General features: G+C 35.6%; 1 long non-coding RNA gene across 1 annotated transcript in view; it reads left to right on the forward strand.

The window, feature by feature from the left end:
- LOC123638541 overlaps nucleotides 1-17447 on the forward strand; it is a 311328-nt gene that overhangs the window by 287170 nt on the left and 6711 nt on the right. The window contains exon 3 of the long non-coding RNA XR_006735387.1: nucleotides 9522-9585. This is a non-coding gene — a long non-coding RNA (uncharacterized LOC123638541). The remainder of the gene's footprint in view (nucleotides 1-9521; nucleotides 9586-17447) is intronic.

Consider the following 17447-nt stretch of genomic DNA (forward strand, 5'->3'; position numbering starts at 1 on the left):
GCCTGACCTTCCATGTTTTGAAAGACGGTTTTTAACAGGTGACAATTTAGGGTATTTGATTGGTAGTATGTACTGCTGGTGCAAGAAGCTACTGGAAAGAGCAAAATTCCAAAGCTATATTATCTCAAAATTGATAAAGCTGGTTGCACTTTAAACAAAGAAAAAAATTGCCTTTCCCCTTACAATGATATCTTTGTCTTCCTTTATTGGCCGTGCCTATAGTTTTGATCCTCAATGCATTTTTTTCCCTGGGTGTATAGTAAGGGATTTTGTAAACAAGCATGAGGATTCTTGTAGGCTATTGACTTTTTCTATTTTAATTTAACATGAATTCTCAGCCAATACCCACATATTGCTGCCATATGTCTTTTTCTCTAGTATTTAACTTTTTCTTTTGTTTCCTCACTCTCATGAGGACACTAAAGGTGATGTTGCTGTGATGATTATTACTCTGCAGCTCACCCACAGTCATCTCTTTTACCACTTCCTGTGTACTAGACCAGACAGAATGGAATACATCCTCCTTTCTTGAGAAGTTTAGCTACTTGTTCTAGGAAATAGATCTCAATCCTATATAAACTTTCCATTGCTAAATCATATGCCTATCAATTTCTGCTTGGGTGATTAAAACCACTGTCCTTATGGTTTTGTCTGAAATGTGATCTAGTAGTTTTACCTCAGATACAGTAGGATTAGTCATCTATTTTTTTCCCAAAGCTCACAAAAGCAAATCATCTGAGAGTTTTTTAGAAATGCAGCATACCCCAATTATACTGACTGAGAATCTAGTCCCCAAGTAATTCTGGTATGCAACATGCTTAAAAACTACTAGTTTAATGTATAAATTTGCTTTTACTTTTCCAATCATTCACTCAATAAACATTTTCATCTCTTACTATATGCAAAGAGATAAGATAGTGTAAACAGCCAAAAATAAAGTAGATTTGAGCTGAGTGCTGTGTGGCACTCGCATGTAGTCCCAGCTACTCAGGAGGCTGAGGTGGGAGGATCACTTAAACCCAGGAGTTTGATGCTAGCCTGTGCAACATTGCGAGACCCCGTCTCAAAAAGAGAATGTAGATTTTTATAACAATATACAAATAAACACATAACAAGCCACCATAATATGCATAATGTGGGAATCCCAAGGGGGGAGAACATTCTTCCTGGCATATGGAAGGAGCCTCTGTTGGGTTGGTAAAGTTCCAGCAGGCAGCAACCTGATAAAATCTGTCTACAGAAAGAGGAAATCTGCAGAGGCCACAAAACAAGACAAAATGCATGTAGCACTAGTAAAGTAGAGAACTGGAAAGGAGAATATTTTAAATGTCCTGAATGTACTTTTGAGGAGTATTTTAACCTTTTATTATGTGACTATGAAAATAACACCCTCAAAAATTCCCTTTTCTGACCTTTGCCCCAAAGATATTTCTGCTGTTGCTCATTTAGAGTGACTTTCCTCCTGGACCCCTATTGTCTATGTTCCCCGAAGCACTTGCTGCTTATAATCCCATTTTCCTGATTATCCTCTTGTCTTCAACTATTTCAGATGCCAATTTTACCAAAGCTTTGATTCATCACCAAGTCATTCACTTTGCCCTCCTCATTATTTATTTGTCTAGCATTGGTATAGACAAATGCATGCTACCTGCCTGGGACCAGCTGAGCCTCATAAAATCTTTAACTGTAGTGGGCTGTGATGGAGATGGCCAGCTGTCCATCGGAGAGCCTGTTCTCTTCCCAGGTGTAAAGTTACGGCTTCCCAGTCCCCCTATACCCAGCTGAGTCATGGGACACTTCCAGACCTGGCCTATAAAAGTGCTCACCCTCTCCCTTTCCTAGTCTCTGTGCTGGATGTCCATCTTCAGGGTGACCAAGGGACCTTCCCACAATATGGTGGGGTCTCTCTGTCTGGGTTCCTGAAGGACTTCATAAAGCAGAGCTCCCACCCCACCTTCCTGTCTTGATCAGCTAAAATTTAGATCAATGAGCTAATAACTTAAATCTAAGTGACTGAGATTTCACAGCTAGCTACTGCAAAAACAAATATTTCCATAACATATCAGAACCCAATGAATATTTTTTTGAATGAGTGAATCAGGAGAAATCATTTTTAGCTAGTATTTAATATAAGCACAGGTTTTGCCCTTATTTATGCCTATATAATCTTTCTCTATTTTTTTAAGGTGGGGGCAACTCTGGTCTGTAAGTGTGGGACATATAGATCTGTTGATTTCCAAGAGCAGAAAAAATAAATATCTATAATGTCAATCAGAAAGATAATTAATGACAGTGTACTTTTGATTTCAACCCCACTTAATACTTTCCCTGTTCGTTGGTTAAAAGAAAATGTTAAATACAAGTGGAATGACATTGATCAACAGTTTTATTAATTTTACTTTTTCATATAGCTAATGACTTAAGGGATCTTATACTTTATTAGAAATCAAGTCATCAAATGTTAATGATCTAAATTACATTTATTATCTAAATTATCTGAGGGACCTTGATTTTATAGGTCATAACAGTTAGTAGCAGAATCAGGAATGAGAATTGGTATTTCCAGATTCCCAGTTTTGTGCAGTTTTGTCTAGCTATTTCAAGAAAAAATGTAAAAGTAGAAAAATTTTCCTCCCCAAAACACAAATGTCTGCATTTTGTATTAGACTCCAAATTTCTTTTTAAACTATGGCCTAGTGTGACTTTCTATGCTTCTGTTGGGAGTCAAAGAAATGATGAGTTTGTGATCTGAAGAGATCGAATAGACAGTGCCTCTGATTTAGCAATTCACATCCCTCCTTTGGAGCAACAAGTTACCTCGGGAAATCAGAGAGTGATACAGAATCAAAGGAACCAGTGTGTGAAGTAGATATAAAGGCCTTTTGAGTTGGATAGCTAGACAATGATTCCGAGGCACTGATACTGGGTATCTAAAATGGGAGCTTAAAGAATACTCAGATGTTTGGAGATACAGTTGGGAGAAAAAAGAACGTTTCAGCAATATATATTTTGACTCAGTATTAAAGGAGAACTTTTTAACAGTCTACCAGGAGATAGACTCTGTGATATTCTTCCTGAAACAGTGACTTACTGAGCGCAGTATCACTGAAGGTGACAACTTGTTCAGGGTATGGGGTAAAGGTGATTCAAATGGCAGATGGATGGTTGAACACAATGACATTTTTTCCACAGTGATCTTTGCAGGACCTTTTTAGCTGGAGATTCTGATAGATGCATGGTTTTTTTATTTGATGCTATAAGCTACATTAATTTGTCAGATTTTTCTTCTTTTTCCTCATAAATGTATTCTTTTCCCTTTAATAAGTAATACATACTTTTTCAAAGAAGTTGAGAATTCCTAAAAAGTTAAACAAAGTAAAAATTTCATTGTTGTTTTGCCTTCTGTACAATCAGGTTTCTTAGCTGCAAAAATAGAATATACTCTAGCTAGTTTAAAGAGAAAAGGAATTCATTTGAAAACATTTAGCAGGGTGGACTTAGCCAGTAGGCACAGTAGGTACAATGCCAAGGCCCATGTGCTTTTAAAATCTGAAAAAAAAAAAAGAATTTTTAGATTAAAAAATTGTATTATATAATATTAATATAGCTATCTTTATATTAATGCAGTCATAGAGGATGATTATATACAGATACCGCTGTGTGTGTTGTGTGTGTGTGTGTGTGTGTGTGTGTGTATGTGTGTGTGTGTGTGTGTGTGTGTATGCATATGCTATAGAGGAAGGGGCTATCGAAAGCAAAAGTTACCTAGGGTGCACTAAAAATCTTGAAGAACAGAGGCTCGGGCTTGGAGGCCCCCTCTCAGCAGCTCCAACTTCAACCAAATACCCGGGAGCACTGCTCTTGGAAAAACTCACCGCTGCTGCTGCTGGCACAGGCGTCTCCACCCACACTGCTGATGCCAGGCCTGAGGGCAGAGCCTTTGTCCCCACTGCCTCTGAGAGCTAGCAGAGAGAGGTCTCAGCTCTCTGCATGGATGGCCAGATGGATTCTGTGTTTCTGAGCTGAAGCCTTGTACAATGGCATCAGAAAAGCACAGGCCACATACTTGCACCCCGTGTGTAAGGAAGACTGAAATTTCTGGCATCTATCTTCGTGATGTGTGAACTTGTGAAGTGGGACATTTTCCAGACATAAAAGAGGCAGCCCAAAGGCTCTGGACAGCCAAATTCACCACACAAATACAGATACTGCCAACTCGTTCATACGTCATCATCCAGATTTTCTGGTGTGCATAGGTTTTGTTTTTGTTGAATAGTTTTAAAAAAGTTATAACTACAGCTACTGAATATTTACTAGGCGGCAGGTACTGTTAATACTGAATTATCTAATTTGATTATTAAAGTAACAGCATTTTAGGATAGGAAGTATTGTTACTACTTTCCCATTTTATAAATGAGAAAACAGGCTTAAGGAGGCTGAGTAACTTGTTCATTGAGATAAAGTTAAAGAGTAGCAAAGACAGGATTTTAAGACGGGATTTTATGTGGAATTTTACCTGCTACACTGCACCATAATTGTAAATGAAGTATCCAAATTTAAATACTGCTTTTTAACATTTAACATTTTGATATAAGCCATTTTAAATGTGAAGTTTAAACTCGTTGGGAACATCTTTTTACTAGTGACCTAATATTCCATCAAATTTATAGGACACAATTTATTCAAAATTTGTTGATATTTAGGATGTTTGTATTTTTTTCTACTTAAGTCATGTGGTAGTAATTCTTTGTGTACGAAACTCCTTTCTGTATTTAGGATACTCCCTTAGACTGGAAACTCAGAATTAGAATTACTAGATCAAAGGGTATGAAAACATATTTTTGAGACGCTAATGCCACACTTTTGTTTATTTTAATGAGGCAGAAACAAGTTCATTAAATCATCTATTCAACATTCCACACATTTATTGCATGTTTCCCACATGCCGGCTATGGTACCTGTAATGCTATGATGAATATTTAGTAGTCATTTGCCTAAAGAATGTTATGGTTTAGTGGGTGTTAAAGTAGGATGTGCCTGAAATGAGTGTCTTGTGCTAACTACATATGGTGAGGATGCTTCCTAGATTTTCTGGGACAGGATAGGAACACTTTTAGAGAGTTCTTAGAAAATACTCTTGCGGATGTAGGAGAGTGGCATTCAAAGCTATCCCAAAATAGCATCAAGTATGGACATTTTTTTCTTCTTTGCCAATTTGTTAGATGAAATATTGTCGACCATTGTTTCTAATGGTTTTTTCCTTGAGTATCAATGAGGTTGAACATTTTTCCATATGTTTGTTAATGAACTGTTTCTTATGAAGTATCCTTTGAATGTTTCTCATTTGGTATTTAGCATTTGTATAAAATAGATTTTGATGTACTGCAAATCATTTCATGTCTGATTTTATTACTATTATTTTTTAACCTAGGGAAGTATTTTACACAGTCCAATCTGCCTGGCATTTTCTTTGTAATTTCTTCTAGCACTTCTGAGCTTCAGAAGTAGAACTGACCTCTTCAAAAAAGTGTTTAAATAATAAATTCCATTTTTTATGTTGTATTTTATTTGCATTTACTTCCATAATACATTTGGAATTTATATCTATATCCAATAGGACATATTTGGTCTTCTTCCAAAAAGCTAGGTAGTTTTCTCAACACTTACTAAAGAATTTCTTTTTTATTAATTTGTGGTGCTCATTTTATTATACGCTGAATTTAGTTTCCTTTCTATATGTATCCATAGAGTCCTATGCTCATTTATATCAATTTCTACTGTAATTAAAATGTCTGTCTGTTAACTTCTGGAGCAGTAATTATATTGTCCCTTTAATAACTAGCACAGTGCTTGGCATATGACAGGCATTACATGTTTGTTGAATTAATGAATACATAAAATTGGATGTTTCTGGGACTCCCATATTTTCCTACTAGTCTATACATCTATTTCTGAGCCATTTTTGCTCTGTGTTAAATGTTGGGTCACAATAATATATTTTATTATTAAAGCAAAACCTCTCATTAATATTAATATTCAGAATTTTCTTTGTGATCCACAACTTTTTTTTTCAAATGAACTTCATAAAATTTTAACAGGTTCCACAATTACTCCACATGAGAATTTTTGTTGAAATTATACTAAAAATATAAATTAATTTGGAAGAGTTAATATTTATATTGTAAATGCTTTCTCATTTACATATATTATAGTCTCTTATTTGTCTATAGATTTTCATAATTTTTTACAGAGTTATTCATAATTACTTTATTGATTTTGTTATGATTACACCGATGGATTATTATTGCTGCTATTAGGAGTTATGTTCATTCATTTTGAAAATTTTATTTTCCATTGTTATTATACAGAAAAGTTATTGCTGCAAATTTGCCTTGCATCCTAGGACGTTGCTTGGGTTATTTTATTAATTCTAATAGAAAATTTTTAATAGTTGCCCAGGTTACCTGAAGAATATTCAGAATAATGCCATTGTCAGCTAAATTCTATTGTACTTTGCCTTTGCCATAAAGGATGGGAATTGGGCAACAAAAGTAAGATTTTTAAAGCCTGCTTTTAGAGATCATATTGAATTTTTATATCTATCTTAGAAACAGTTTCTTATAATAGCCAGTAACTATATGTAAATAATATATGAGGCAAGTATTTAAGTGCTAGACCATTTAGGGGACAAAAGTGTGGATTTTTCAGAACACACGAGGAGCACCATATTGCATAATTCTCTGACTTATCATACTTTCTTCCTGTTCTCTTCTCAACTCCACCCCATTTGGCTCCTGCCCTTGGCTTAATATTCCTAAACCTCTCACTGATGAGGCTCTTGACCTGGAGTCCCCCAGGCTGTGTGGGGTCATCACAAGGCATCGCAAGCCCAGCTTTCTTCCACGGGCAACATGGAAAAGGCAAATAGTCAGCTTTGACTTTAGCTATATCCTCATCACACCAGGACTCTAGGGTAGGAGGACAGACAGGATGTGATGAAAGCCCTATTCAGGGCCACAAAGGGATGGGTACAGGAAGCAAAGGTGGCACTGGCCTATATATCATAAGGTGGAAGCCAAATTGGATCCACTCCAGTTTTTTTTTTTTTTTAGAATGTTCCACATTGTAATCCTAATCAATAATGTTAATTCAGTTTAAAATCCAGAAGTTGTTTAAAGTAGAATCTTGTATTTTCTACTTGAAGAAAACCTTAAGGACCATATCTTATTTGGTCATTTATTGTAAAGGTAATGACAAGTGTTAAATAAGGCTTTTTGTTTGCCTTAACTCTGTGGGATGTGTATTTACGGTGACCATACACCTCAGCGGGTTTGAGTAAATATTGGTTCTTACGACATGATGGGAGCTGACAAGTAATGAATAACACTATTATGGGGACAAAACAAATCTGAAAGACTCAGGCTCACATAACACGATTGATCTTTCTACATCATAAATTTTGTCCTTTGAACTTGCACAATTATCCAGTTTATATTTGATGTATTTAGTCTTCACTATATGAAGTGTTGCCCTCTCTCAGTATATTTTACTGAGTGGTTTAAAAAAATTATTCAAGGGCTTGTTTAGAGACCTTGGACCATGTGAGACTATGTTGACCTCGGTACATTCACACTGTATTTTCAGGGTAGACTCATCACCTTTGCAGATGTAATGACACCTCAAAATATCAAGAGGAAGTGTGCATCTGTTCTGGTGACAAGAACAGGACACTGCCGTCTGCTGTATGCACATTGGAGCATAATGCTTAGCTTTGGGTGGATTTGAAAAAAAGATAAAAGATAAATTACAATTTTGTTCAAGTGTTAGACTAAAGCTACTATCTCAGATGCCTAATGACCATGGCTAATTATTAGACTAAAGTGTCTTTTGCAAAATCCACCTGAATGAAAGCTTGATATAGCAAACATGACTTCACTATGTAACTGGTATATTTCTGTTTTGTGTTTAGCAATCAGTAGATAGTTTGCATTTTCTTTAGTTGTAGCTAAGTGATTAGTTTCATGCTTTCTCTTATGAAAATTTCCTTTTCTAACATTTATCTTAAAAGCAACTCTGGATCTATCAGAGTCAAAAAAAGTAAAAAAATCTTAAGAAAAATTGGGATAAGGTATTTTGTTTTTCCCAAATTAAATGAAGCCTGGTGTGATTTCAAGCTTACTTTTTATAGTTTCATCTTCCTATATTAAAAACAATATATGATAAAGAGCAATATATGATAATGTGAATGAGAAAATCTTATGTCACATCTGCATTATTGACATTACTAGAGGAAATTTTGTTTTGAATAAGGTACAGTAGTTAAAGAACTTTGGCCCAATAAGTTATTATTCTTTTGAGAGATAAAATGAAATCTTGGTAATTGGTAGTAAATTTACAATTTGAAAATTATCATTCCTGGTAACGAAATAGGAAAAAGGATTAGGTGGCATTTTTGATACACTTACTGTATAACATACAATAACAAATGTTTTGATAAACAACATGGCATAGTGGTAAAATGCCCGAACTCTGGAACCACATCATTGGGTTCAATTTCAAATATTGATACATAAACTATTAATAGCTGTGGGGCTCTTACTGAGTTGCCTCACCCGTCTTTGCCAAATGCTCTGTCTATACAATGTGTATGATAATAGTACTCACTTCACGGGTGGTGGTTTCAGGGGTCCCCATGACTACTTTCAGGCTCAAATGATTCACTAGAAGAACTCACAAGACTCGGAAAAGTTGTATAATCACAGTCATGCTTCATTACGGTGAAAGGATACGGATTAAAGCTCATGAGGCAAAGTTCCAGGAATAAACTTCCAGGTATCCCCTTCCCACTGGAGTCACAAAGGGATAATCTTAAAGCTTCCAGCAACAAATGTCTGACATGTGTGAAGTGTGGTGAACCAGGGAAGCTTAGCCAACGTTGATCTCTAGAGTCACAAGAGCATGCAGCACTGGATGATGGACCTCAGTTTCCCAGACTCCAGACTTTCCTCCCCTCAAGCAAAAATGAATGTTCACCCTAAATCACATTTTAGAATAAATTTATCTGATCACACTGGAACAGCATAGCCCAAGCCCTCGTGTATACAAAAACACTCTTATCAGGCAGTGCCAGAGCTCAGAGGTGATCTCCTAGGGGGAGGGTTTGAGTAACCCAGGCCTGCTGAGTTAACCCTTTCTTGCCCAGTGGTTATGAGGAATAAGTGAATTAATCCATGTAATTTAGAATAGTGCCTAGTGTAGAATAGTGTTTGGCTCATATAAGCAGTAAATAAGGAGCAGCTATAATTTCTTCTAGTGGAATTCTGTGAGTTCAATAATGCTGATTAATTTGCAATAGAAAGAAGAAATAGTTATAGTCCATGAATCTTGTACTGATGATAAGTCCCCAAGTTGGTAATGATTGGCGTTATAAGCGTGTTAAATATTTGAACTATGGGTGCTTTAGTGAAAAAGTTTCCAGTGAAACACTATGTCCTAACATTTTGTACTTTGGTCCTTTGCAGAGCCCTGAAACCACAAAAACAATAATCAAAGGGAAGAACTGTTGAGGAATACAACATAAATCAGGTACAAGAGTCATTTTCAACACATAATATTCATTTAAACTGATGATTAATTTAAAGCTTACTAACAAAATATTTTGTGATAATGCCAGTTTGGTGTCTTCAGATATGTGTGTGACTGTATGTTATAGGTGGCTTGCCACATCCTAAAGAGAAATTAATTTCTATGTGTACATTAAACTAATTTTGAGGGTTTTAGTTAGCCCATACCTATACAGAAATGTAAAGAAATTAACAAATTATTATTACCTCTTATTAAATCAATACATATTCATTAAGGCCTGTTATATGGGCAACACTCATCTATAAGGCAATTTTACAGAAGTGGGCAAAGCAGACATGATCCTTCCTGCTTCATGTCACTTACAGGCCAGGAAAGGAGACATAAAATAAATAAGCAGATACAATATGTGAGCAAAGACTTTGATAAATGCTATGAAGAAAAATAGCAGAGTTCTATGGGAGGAAATATTGGAAGACAAGGGAATCTACTGTGGATCGGGTAAACAGAGAGTATTTCTCTGGAAGATGCCATTTAAATAAGACTAGAAATGTGTGAGGATAGAATCCCAAGCAGATGGAACAACAGTGAATAAAGAAAATAATTGAGGGAAAAAAAGTAAACAAAAAAATAATTAAAAGAAGGATGGTGTGGCTACAACAAAGGCACAGAGGTGAAGCGAGACATGGATGAACCTGGGTTGAATATAGGATGAAAATGGGTATGAGAACTGGCCCAGTCCCACAGGGCTTTCATGTCCACGGTAAGGTGACTTTGGACCAGCTCTGCTTGGCCACTTTCTGTCCTTGGCATTTCAGTGATGTCGTTTGGTCTGACTCCAGCCGTACTACTGTGTCTCCTGACACAGTACAGTGTCAATGGGTTATTACTGTGCACAGAGGTTCTCAGTAAGTTCATTCCTCTGAATACCAGTTTCAGGATATATATGTTCTGCATAAAATGGTTTGGGGTTAAGAAAGTTTCAAAATATCTGAAGACTGTAATATTCTCAGGAGCTTTAAGCGCACATCTTAACATATTATAGGTTTGAGGAGTTCTACGGTGAAAAAGCAAAACCAAACCAAACCTATACACACACAAACTCATATGTGTGTGTACCTTTACTTAACTTAATATTTCCCAAAGCTATTTCTAGGATTATATTGGGAAATGTTTCAAAAGTTTCTCTCTCAGAAATATGCATTTTAAGAGGTTTCTTGTACCCCTGAGACTGGCCAGCTTTTAGGTAACTTGACCTATTTTATGGCTATGCACATTAAACTATATTAGATAATTTTCTAGGATCCAGATAATTCAAGCCAGAAAAAAAAAATCTGTTTGCTTCAATGGTTTAGTTTTTTTCTAGCAGCAGGTTTTTCTTGACCTGAATTGTATGGTTAATTGCTTCAAATCCTGATTATACTTTACACGTGAAAATATACTAATAAGGAAAACTGGAGTAAGAGCTTATTAAATAATTTTCAGTATCACCATATTAGTAATATTGGTTCTCTTAAGTCAAACAGAAAAACCACAAAAAATACTGTTTGTACCTCGGCTAATCTGAATCATAGGCCTTTCCATTGAAAAGCTTATTCTCCTTGACTTGTAAAATTTTCATAATTTAAGCTCCCAAAAAAGCCTTAAAGTGAGGAAAATGTCTTGGGATAGTGCATACTTTAGTACTTCCAAGAAGAATTTGATCTGATAGAAAATGTGGGGATTTTGTATTTGCAGCAATAAAAGCTCAAGGACCCAGAGTATTAGAGTTGACCTATGCTTATTCCAGAGGAGAGGTTTCAGCATACATATTAGAAAGGGCATTGACTTTTCTAGATATATTCAGCATCTCTCAAATAAGTTTGCTGTTACTAAAAAAGAAGAAAAAAAATCACAAAAAAAATTTCCTAGGATTTCATAACTTAGAGACAAAAAGCCTTGTTTCATCCTCAGAAAGACAAGACAGCTGCTTTCTAATTACTGCTCTCACCATTTGCTTTCTGCAAGAGATGTGTCTCAAACTTGGAATTTAATTAGAAATCTTAATTGAAAATGGATTTTTCAAAAAGTTAAAGGAAGAAAACAAGATCAACATGGAAGCATAAAAGTAGGGAGAAAAACAGAAATGATAATATTCCAGCCAGATTGAATAATCACCCATCTGAAAATGACTTAGCCTCTGGGGAACATGTTATCTGGCACCAAAGTGAACTTTATTGCTTCTTTTTTCAAGAGGAATTTTCCCAACCAAATGAGGAGTCTTTTAATCAGCATACATGGTAATTTTCAGAGGTTATGTTTTTCTCAATGTAAAACAATGGTTTTGAAGTTTTGAAGCTTGGATTCAATCCCAACTCCCTTACCTGTTCCCTGTGTGATCCTGGACAAATTTTGAAACTATTTTTTAATCTCAGTTTACCCAACTCTAAAATATGACATTTTCAAATTCCATTTTTCAACCTGGTTTCTATCTTGTTTTTTTCCTGACTTACACAGCAACTGGTATGTAATAGCAGTTTTGAAATTTCTTTTCTAACAAAAACATTCAAAATTTCCCTGTAAGCACTACTTTAGCTGCATCCCATAAATTAGATATACGAGTCTGTTGCCTAGTTCCCAAATATTTGTATTTTCCAGATATGTTCCTGTTATTTTATTCCAGTTTAATACATGGTTTAAGAACATGGTTTAAGAACCATGGTATAAGAACATGGTTTAAGAACATACTTTGTATGATTCCAATTCTTTTAAATTTGTCATTGTCTGTGTTATGGCCCATATCAAAAAAAAATGAAGATTGTCCTCTGATAAAAACCATGAGAAAAATGGAGGAGAAAAATGAAAAACTTACCCTTATAATGTTAACTTCTCCAAATTTCAATTCTTTATAATAATTTTCCTGCTTTTATTTTTTAGAATCCTTAGGTAGCTTATTTTTTGTATTTACTCTTAATCAGTGGGAGAAATAGTCTTTAGTTGTCTTGTTTCATCTTGGCTAGAAATAAAACACCTAAAAACTTGGAATATATTAATTTATTTAAATCTCTCCACAGTTTATTAGACAGGTATTAACATTTTCCCAATTTTTGATAAGGAATCTAAGGAACAGTATGGTTAAGTAATTGCTCAGGGTCCCAGAGTAAATGGAAGGGCCTAGGCAGGTTGGATCCACAATCAGTCCTTAGCGACTTTGCTGTACCTCTCTCATGCTGAATTACTATAATGGTCAATGCCATGTGAGAGAGATTCAGGTGTGCATACTAGACTAACATAGCATTGAAGACTACAAGAAAGACTCTAAAACATCAATAAGAAAGAGTCAAACGAAGTTAAATGTATTAACTTGCCAGACAAGGGAACACAAACTGGTGACGAAATCCTCAGTGTAGTTCATTAAGGAGAAAAGAATCAGGGAGTTTTAAATGGTAAAAAGCACAGGGGTTGAGGTGTGTGGGGTGGGGTGCAGAGGTGGGTGTTATGTTGGTTATTCTAATTAAGGATTGAAACTAGTACTCAGGCAAGGGCAGAATGTAAAAGGAAACTTCTGTTTATGACAGTACACTGTATATAGTAGGTGCTCAATAAATACATGTCCTGTAAATTAAGGATTATGGCATTTCCTCACTTTTCCTTACATGGAGAGTCCAAGTGATCCTAAAAGCTGGAGATCTTCCACTTGAGATTAAGAAGCTGGGAAAGGAAGAAGGAAGGTCTACACATTTTTTTACTCAGTATTCAGGCGTACATTAATGACATACTTTCATATAAAATTTGACTCCCTGTCCTTCTGCTCCCTCAGTGGTAATCCTTCATGTACTCCAGCTGATCACAGAAGATTAGCTCATGTTATACAGGGGCTCTGTCAAATCAGTCTGTGATTTTCCTCTCATTCCATGAGATGTGCAGAGAAATGCTAGATGAATTTGCAGGTGGAGCAATGGCTTAGAACTTCACTGCTTGCCCTAGTTCTTTTTGTAGATATTCCACCCAGTTCAAGCTTAGCAATTGAATATTCTTTCTCATTGTTTGCTCTTAGTCTTATTGCAGTGATGTTTTACTGAATAAATATTTTAAGGTAGACTATGTGGTTGTGTACATATTGATTGGAAAGTGAGGAAAATCCTTGTAGTGAAAGGAATTAAGATGCATTATGTGTATGTAGTAGGCAGGAGGAATGAGAAAACTTAGTCATGCTATATTATTAATATATTCTTTGCTGATAACCTCAGGCACTCTATGAACTTCACTGGAGAGCTAAAGTGAAATTATAATCATCACGTATATACATTTATTCTTGCCTGCCATAATAAAAAGCAGAAGATAAAATTTTAATTAAATCCGTTATCTGTCTTACTTTGAAATGTTAAATTTCAAAAGAAAATGAGTAATTCATCATCAGAAACTATGGGTAATTTAGTCAATACTAATTTGAACCTGAAATGTATCATCATAAGGAATTCAATCAGCTCCAGGAATTAATAACTTGTGATGATGTCTGTATTAGAAATGCCCTGAGGATACAATCAAAGTTTCAGTTTTAGTTTTGCTTGAGCACATGGAATTTAACTGGTCCTTGGTATCTGTGTGACCACCATGTTTGTAAGGATTTTGAAACATGTGGCACTGCTGAGGCCACACTTCCTCAGGGTCCTCTTCTTTAGTCCATGTCAAAAAAGGGTCAATCTCCAGTGAAACTAAAATTTTCTCCATACATTTCTACTTCTTGAGAAAGGCTGGAGATGAACTGCTGGGAATCATTATATTTGGAATATGAAGTTTTTGTTTCTGAATTAAAGTATCAGAAAAAAAAGAAAACCTGTCATCTTAAGTGTGGACAATAAACTCCTATCTTTTACTTAGGTTTTCAGAGGATGACAGAGAAAGGCATTTAAAAGTCCTTATCCATCCAGAGAACTGTTATATAACCCCTGGGTTTCTTTATTTTAAACCTTTGCCGTGTGATAGCAGTTTTTTTTTTTCAAACCTCAAGGTTTTCAAATTTTTGTTAAGTAAGCAAAATTCCACATGTGACATGAAGTATTTATAGAAGAAAAAGTTGCTGTGAAATTTCAGTCTTTTCAGAAACAGCCAGTGAAAGTTCATATCCTTTAGATGACATGTGAGAAGCAACCAAGAGTGTCACATGGAAGAGAAGGATAAAAAGGTTACCTTAAGACAAAAATACCTTTTTAATCCCTGTGTGGCCACTAGCCAGCTGGATACACAGAGCACTTCTAGTCTGTCTCTGGGAGTTGGTGTTTTCATCCCTTAAGTGATATGACCACTAGTTTGTTTAAGGCTCTTCGATTTTATGTTCTGTTGAAACATTTTATCCCAGTATTTTATAGAGTGGTGATAGGTGTACATATTTAAACAAACTGTTTCAAGGGATTCAGATTAAATCAAGCGTGTGTCCACCTTTCCTTTGTAATTCTTCAGGACACTTTCAATTTTGCTGGTAGACACAGACAAAATTGTACCTCATAAGTACATAAAATTATTATTTGTCACTTAAAAAAGGATGAAATGTGGGCTGTTGGTGAGTACGTCAATTGCAGAGATATTTTGTTAGTTAAGTATCAAGAGTTTTAAAATATATATATATATATATCCTCTTTTTTCCAGAAGTTCTATCCCTAGGAATTATGTCCATCAAAATAAACATATGTGTGCTAAAATTTGTGTACAAGGTTATTCATCACAGTGTTATTCATAAAGGTAAATCATGGAGAATATTAGATATATCCATCAATAAATTATTATGTATCAGTAGAACACTGTGAAACCATTAAAATGGCAGTGAGAACAATATTTAATAATGGGAAATATTCATAATATATTAACTGAATAAATAAAGTTATAGAACATGTGCAATATATTTCCAAATTTGCAAAAAGTATATGCGCATATATACTTTTTAAATAAAAAACATCGAAACTCTTTTATGATTATTTCTGCATGTTGGGATCAACATTAATTCTGTATATATGCTTTTGTATTTTCCAAAGTTTTCAGTAATAAATTTGTATATTTTTTAATTAAAAAAAATCCTAACCACTCAAATGGCTGACTCCCTGTATTCCCAAAGATGACCCATGTGTTCCCCATCAGGACATCGGGACATTATTGGAAACTCTTTAAATTCTAGTTCAAATCTTATGCCCTATGAGTTCTTGGGATTAAGGCCGTCTTATCACAGAGATTGATAGAGCCTCCCTTTTTATTTTGTATATAGTAGAGACCGACATGCTCTTATCCTAACAAGTAACAGAGTGACCTGTGATTTACAGTGAACCAGAGGGACAGTGCCTCTGTACGCTGAGCCTAGGTGTCTTCATTGCTCCCTCCTCTGCTGTCCTTTTAAATGCCAAGATTTTGCTAGTTTCAATGATCGTTCCTTACCCGTGATTTAGAATTATTTCTTGACTGGAATCGTGACCTCCAAAAGGGAGGCCTATAATTCAAAGAATCAATAAAAGGAAATATTATCTCTTTTTTAAATAACTAGAATGCTAGACCTGGACAATTGGATGTATTCAAAAATTAGATTATATTTTCAAACTTCAATGGTTTTGAATTTTTCTTCTTGATTTTTTTTCATGCTGGCTTGTCTACAAAAAGTACATTCACAACAAGACCCCTTAAAATAACCAGAGATGAGTATGTCTCCAACAGACAGGATATTACAAATGGGATCCTAAAAATATCTAACATGTCCTGATTTTCTTTTCTGCCTGTGAGTTGTGGTACTTGAACTCTAAATGCTACTTTGATAGGTTATAGGCTTTTCAGCAGTTTTTATTTTTAAGAATAAGAATAATATAAATAAAAAACGGCAAATATAAGGTAAATATCTTCTAGGCCTCTCTTTTTTCTCTCTACACCTCTGCTCTAATTTCTTTCTCAAGGCACCATAAAAGTTTGAAAATTTTTGTATATTAAAACTGACAGGTAGTTGGCACATAGAATAGTGAAAGGGCTTTAGAATTGGAGACTCAAGTTTACAACCTGGTTTCTCCAATTAGTAGGTGGGTCCTAGAACAAATTACTTTTTAAACTTCAATTTTTCACTTGTAAAGCTGGAATTACTTTATAAATTTGTTATGAAGATTAATTTAATGCATATAAAATGATAACACAGAGCATGACACATAAACTTACTCAGACAATTATGACTACTGTGGCTAAAATGAATTTCAAAAAGAGTAGTAGAGACAGGAAGGACTCTGCAGATTATGGATGGATAGCAGTAGGGCCTCCTTTGATTTGGTATTTCCAAACAGGAGAGAAAAGGGTGACAGTCTCATCAATTGTATTTTATGAAATTGATTGTCTCTCTGGTCTTCCTCTCTCTCTCCCTCCGTGTTTCCATGTGTCACAATAGTTTGAACTGCTATGTGCCCTAAAACCCACAGTCCAGACATTTTCAGTGAATTGCCAGATTCTGGATGCTCTTGCTTTGGTGACATTAAGACACTAGTTCTTATTGTGAGCTGCTCTCTGTCCTTGCCAACCTCCAACACATTCCAAAGTTTGGCATGCCATGAACTGGCTCTGTTTAGCCCCAGGGGCACCCTGGTCTGTCCCTGCCAGGAGCTGAGTGGGCTGCCAAGAGTCTGGCAGCAGAGCTGATGCTGAGGAGAGCAAAGATGAAAGGGAGTAAGAGCTGTGGACAGAATCTAGGCTGACTCAGGCCTGGTCAATGGCAAGAGTCCATCACAAAGAGGTAGGTAAGAGGGTAGGCAGGTGTCCAGTACCCTATACAGAGAACCAAGATTATGAGATCCAGGACAGCCCAGAAGCACTCATGGTAGAACGTGAATCAATGGCTGGAGAGACTGAATCCCAGGCCAGAATCTGTGACA

Source organism: Lemur catta, chromosome 5, assembly GCF_020740605.2.
Source record: "Lemur catta isolate mLemCat1 chromosome 5, mLemCat1.pri, whole genome shotgun sequence".
NCBI classification, from domain to species: domain Eukaryota; kingdom Metazoa; phylum Chordata; class Mammalia; order Primates; family Lemuridae; genus Lemur; species Lemur catta.